The sequence below is a fragment of the Pagrus pagrus genome (assembly GCF_965226575.1).
Source record: "Pagrus pagrus genome assembly, chromosome: 15".
NCBI lineage: Eukaryota > Metazoa > Chordata > Actinopteri > Spariformes > Sparidae > Pagrus > Pagrus pagrus.
This window is the reverse complement of record NC_140199.1, coordinates 22601754-22607753: the sequence shown is the minus strand read 5'-3', so window position 1 is coordinate 22607753 and position 6000 is coordinate 22601754.

Here is a 6000-nt window from a genome sequence, read left to right as displayed (position 1 = left end):
CATGGGTGTTTGCTTGGTTATCTTAACGTGATCAAGGTAATTATAAATTGTACCAGCATCAGTTGGTGTGACTAACCACTATCTGTACCTGATGTTTTATGGGATTATGATCAGTGATGGAAGGCTGCTAGTGGTTCCTTCAGACTTCAGCTGTAGTGACTGATAACAGCCTGTGTCACTGAGAAAGAAAAATAAACATCGACACCAGCTCCCCCGCTGTTACATCTGAAAACAGATCCTCTCTCCCTCCCGGAGCTAAAATAACAAACTCAATATCTGTTTGAACAGATACCGTGCTTCCCCAGAGAGCTCTTCCCTCTGGGGTCGACGTCGAGTCCTGTCCCTGCGTTCTCCACAGCCATGACTGCAAATGTCATACGTGAGGAGTTAGCACAATACAACACATGTGGACATGTGGCTTTGTGATGTGGCTGTAATAGGTGACAGCATTTTTCACTTTTAAAATTATATAGGTAATTTTCCAGAGATGTCCAGAAATCTGTCAGTGTTCATTTTGAGCTCCTGATTTTCATTTAGTTTGTGTCGTGCTGCTTGAGTGAACCTGAGATGAGCAGCTTTAGAAGATTTAGGGCCCGTGTCCACATTTCTTTTGAGCAGAAAAGCACGGCGGTGCACTTGGGATTGCTGGGTTGGAGCACTTGTGCACTGAGAGAAAAAAAACGCTGTTGGATTTGATTGACATTAGCGAACACTATGATAACACAGGGCTGACTACACAGCTACCGTGGTAACAAGCTTTCAACACGTAGGGTGGTTAAAGCACAACACTCTCCAGAGACATTCAGTGTCCAGATGATGGCTCCCACAAATGGGCTTTCTCGTCTGTTATGATAATTTATGTCTGATAAAAGTCAGGACAGGAAGACAGAGACAGCTCGCTGAGCTAATATATGTAGCATAACACACTTTCCAGATTACCTTCCTTGTATTCCACCCAGCTCGGTGCTAATTTCCTGCCACATGTCAGCTTTCTTGTAATATCTTGGTAAGATTTAAAGCTGTAGTCCAGTTGTTCCACCAACATTATTAGCCTCTTGTTGTCCAGATCTCCCATGTTTTCTCCTTGTGTGAGGTAGCTACGTCGCATCTGGTTGTAAATTGTGTTTTGTGAGCGTGAGCCTACTGTTTTATAAACGCTGGTTTGCAGCTGTTTTCTTCTTCTTCTCTTTTTGTCAGTGGGATTACAGATGGTTAGTTCAAAAATGTAGTTTCTGCACCCCAAAACTAGTAATGTTAGCTAACATTAGAAGCACAGATATCATGTTTATGAGGTGCAAGAGTAGCGCAACAGGTCAAGCAGCTCAGTGAATTTCAAAAGCAACATTATGTAATTTTTTTTACTTTAAACTAACAGCTTCAAAATCAGTTTTATGCTACAGTGTCTTGTAACAGGGTGAATGGTGTCTCTGTCTCAGCCACTCTGCCCCCATCACTTTCTGCTTCAGTGAGAGGGTAGATCACAGTGTTACATACATGTTTACTTCAACATACAAGCTTTCAACACTACATATTGTTATGATGTAATGAGTTTTGTCTGATGTTAGCACCTACATTACCTCTAACAATTTGTTGCAGACCTGGGATTTGTGCGAGACCACAGCTGCCCGAGGACCAGGACTGAAAAACACTGTTTTAAAGAAGAGATATCAGGAGCAATAAAGTGTGTTTCCACTTTGAATTATTTAATTTATTGCTTAATTTGTCATTTTGTTCCATCTTTTACATTATCTTTCAGTTTCTAATTGGTGAAAACTGTATTATGTTGTCATAGTGTCATATGATTAATGTTTTCATAGGTTACTTAACTATTAGCCTCTTTGTTACACACATAGATACACTATACTTTAAAATTGTGTTGCTATATGCAAACATGATGAGGTTTGAGCTCAGTGTTAGCATTTTAACTAACCTAATGGCGACATTATTGTCAGTGATCATTGAGATTTAGCTATCTTTACTATGTGTACATTCCCATTCCAAAATTTGGATTTATTGGTTTATCTCTGTAATCTATAAGAAAAGAATCCCAGGTCCATATCCACTTAATTGCTTTTTGGAGATTTCAACTCCATCTCATGGACTTCTTTGGGTGAATAGAGCTGTCTGAGGTGTCATCACACAACCCTACTGTCATAGTTTGGGTATTTAGTTTTGTGATTTCCTGTTTTATGTTGAAGGTTTATTCTCATGTGTCACTTTTTTTCCCCCCACTTCCTCTCATTGTCTGTTTTTTTCCTGTGTACACCTGGGTCTCATTAGTTAATCACTCCCTTTGTATTCAAACCCGGGTTGTTCCCTCACTCTTTGTTGGTTTGTCTGTCTTTGTCCACGTGTCTCCTGTGCCTGCTCTGCCGCTCCTTGTGTGTTCCTGATTTGTTCCTCGTGGTTCTCTGGTTTGTCCTCAGACTTTTTTATTGCTTCTGACTTTTTGTCACCTGTTCAAAATAATGGATTTTTGGATGTTTGACATCAGCTCATTAAAAGCTTGCTTTCTGCTTTTTTATAAACATCTGTGCGTCTGCATTTGGGTACTCACCATTTTGCTATTGTTACACTTTTGGCATGTAATACAAATATCTACAGTATCTTATTGTTTCATAACCACAACTAATAATTATGTAAAGTTCGAGATCACCACTAATAACATCGATTGTTCTTTGAACACTCTGTTCTTTCAACAAAATAAGTTCTGACAACAAAGCCAAAATATTGGGTTGACAAAACATGAATTAAATCTGTTTCTAGGTTTATGAGATATCCTGCTGATCCATCCAGACAAACAAAGTTAAACAAAAACAAAACCTTCTTGGCGGGGGAAAAAACATTTTCCCAAACATGAGAAAACCTAAACAGGTTCCCATCCCCTGGAGGTCAGTCGTTGTGAGGTGCAATCTTTCACTGACACAAGTTAGACCTCCAACTTTTTGTGTTATTCTGACTGCCAGTCACCTCTTTTCATGAATATCAAATGCGTTCCTTTTCTCCAGTGTGGCTTAATGTTCGCTGGCTGCGGTGGCAGGTTTGAGCAGTGTGGCTGGTGCATCATTGGGAAGCATCGTTGAAAAACCAAACTGTGAATCGTTTCCAGACCTCAGGCTCTGTGGCTGTCTGTGAAGGACGCTACCGGCTCACTGCTATGTGTGTGGGTGGGGGAGGTGGATATCCAGTACAAAATGAAACAAGGACAAATTTTTAGTAAGTCTGCCAGAGATTCACCCTGAAGCTCTGTTCTCAGTTTCCAAAAACACTGTCATATTTTTACTCACAACAACTTTCATCTTTATCCATTTTAAACGTGATATGCTGTATTTTCTGAGACAAGGGGCTTCATTTCCCGTGTTCTGTCATTCACAAACTACATGTGTTGTAGTCAAAAATAAAGGTCAGACTAAAAATGTTTTGCGATCGAGTCATCCTCAGCAGAAGACCAAACAGAGACTAGCTGGAATTCAGTTTGAGGAGAGATACTGATAAAATTTGCCAGCGAGCCTATTAAGCAGTTTGTGTGTCTGTAAACATTTACTCTAACCATACAGTAGTGGTCTGGGATGAAAGCATCTTACAATAAGCATCACATACTATCCTTGTTTCCTTTGCTTATGCATGAAATCCTAATATTTATACATGAATGAGAAGAAATATGGCTGTGTCTTACTTTTAGCCATTCTAGGGCATGTTTCTAGTGATGGCAGTGTCGGTCAGTCAATCCACCTCTTTGGTCCAGACAAAAACCTCTTAGTATTGGCTGGATTGCCAAGAAATCTGATCTGGACATGATGCGCTGATGATAAATCCTCTGATGATCTGCTCTTTTTCCTTGTAACACCACCACAAGCTTCCCATCTGCAGTTTTAAGTGATTTGTCTCCACAACTGTTGGAAGGATTTCCATGAAATCCAGTGCAGACATGCATGTTCAGATAAGGATGAATCATAAACACTTTGGTAATCCTCTGACTCTTTGCTATCAAACTAAAGATGGTGAATATGGTAAGCACTAAATATCAGCATGCCGTTGCTCTGAGTATGTTAGCATGCTGTCCTTATCATTTAGCTTAAAGCTTTGCTCTGGCTGCAGCCACTAGCTTGGCGAACTTGTTTGCTGACTTCACACTGACTTCACCTCTCGATGACAATTTTTGTAGATCTCTTACAGAACCTCCAGATTAAAGGCAAATTGTTCGCTTGATCGCTTTGTGTACAATGTTGAAAAAGACAGCCGCGAGCTCTGCGTAGATGCCCGGGAGATATTTGTGCCTGGGACGCGTTATCACACCTCGAGTTCTCTGCCTCTTATTTGGTTGGCTTCGTTGGTTGTGTTCTCTATGCTTGGCTAAACCTGTTAACTCACACAATTTCTCTGGTAATGTCTGTTTTCGGGAAAGCTCAAGCCTCAACATGCTAATTATTGTGCATTTTTATCACTGGATCTGCAACAAGCACTTTTAATATGCACCAGCCTGAGAAGCCTCATGACTTTCTTGAAGCTATGTGGGAAAGGCCATGCTTTACTGGACACAAAGTGCTGGGAACAAATCCATAACAGTCTTTGATGGGACTAAGGACTCTATTGGCTCTCATATGAGTGCATTGAATTCACTTTTTTTTTTTACCAGAACCAAAAAGATTTATGAATAACAAGTGTCCAAAAAAAATCTGTCTTAGTGTTGCAATCAGGAATTAAGTCCCCGATGAACCCTGATGCTCAGTAAACTGTTGTAGATTTCTTCTGTATACTGTTTCTACTGTTTGTGCAACACCAACTGGAGCACCACAGTATATACACTGAGAGCCAAAGTAATAAGTTTGTAAGAAAAAGCACTGAGAGCAGTTTTCCGGTCCCTCCCAGGGGCTGGTCAGGCAGAATAACATAGATGTAACCTTAAGCATTTTTCTGGACTGAAGTGTAATTACTGAATGGGACTGCAATAACTGCTCCCATCTCTGGGGTGAAATTAACAGGCTGAGAAGGTGTGAGATGCACTTTCACCTCAGAGGAAATTACACACAATGCAGCCACTCATCTCTCACTCACACACATGAACACACACATTTATTTTTCATAAACGGTCGAACAAATTGAAGCTTCGTTCTTCTTTTGCTCTCTCTGTTGCGTTGGTTTATCCCCCATGTCTTTTATTTCTTTTTTCTCTTTTCTCCTGTTACTTAGTCTCTCTCACCTTCCAAGTCTTTTTTCTTTGAAGGATAGATGTTCTGTCCTTGCCCTCCATCCTCCTCCTCCTCCTCCTCCTCCTCCACTTTTCACGTCTGTCCTACATCTTTCAGTTATTGCCCCGGTTATCTCCGCTTTCATTACCGACACTGACATCTTTACAGTGTCTTTTAACATTAGAGTTAACGCAGGCGAATTCAATCATCTTTATATGCGATATGAAATGTTATGTATGAAGGACAAGCATGTGAATCGTGTGACGAGCTGCCCTGTTCGACACGGCAAACTCATCTTCTCTGAGCAGCTATGCCCTAACATCACAGGAGATGGATGATGACAAAGATATGCAATAAAATCTGACAGTATTTTTTATGTACACATAAAAAGCCTTTTGTCAGATCTGGCTCTATTGTTTAAGTTTTGTTTTGAGAAATATTAACCACAGCTTTCACTTTCGTGTCAGCTTTATTGAGTTTGAAATTTTATTCATGACATGTTGACAGCTAACAGTTATTTTCTTATTAACTCTTGATGGTTGGATGCGAGCAATACAATCCCTTTAGGGGGTCGGAGAAATGAACGATTGTGTACTGAGCTAACCATCAAACGTGAGTGTAGAAAAATGGATGTCATAGCAGTGTGATTCACAGACCCTCTGAAGGTGGGGGGGCCTTGTTGGCATGCATGTGTGTGTATGTGTGTACGTCAGGAGAGAAGGTTGTCACCGTTGACATGATTGTTTCTGTATGCGGTCTTGAGAAGCTGGCAGGGAGTTTGTGAAAGACGGATAAGGACGACTGCTTGGTG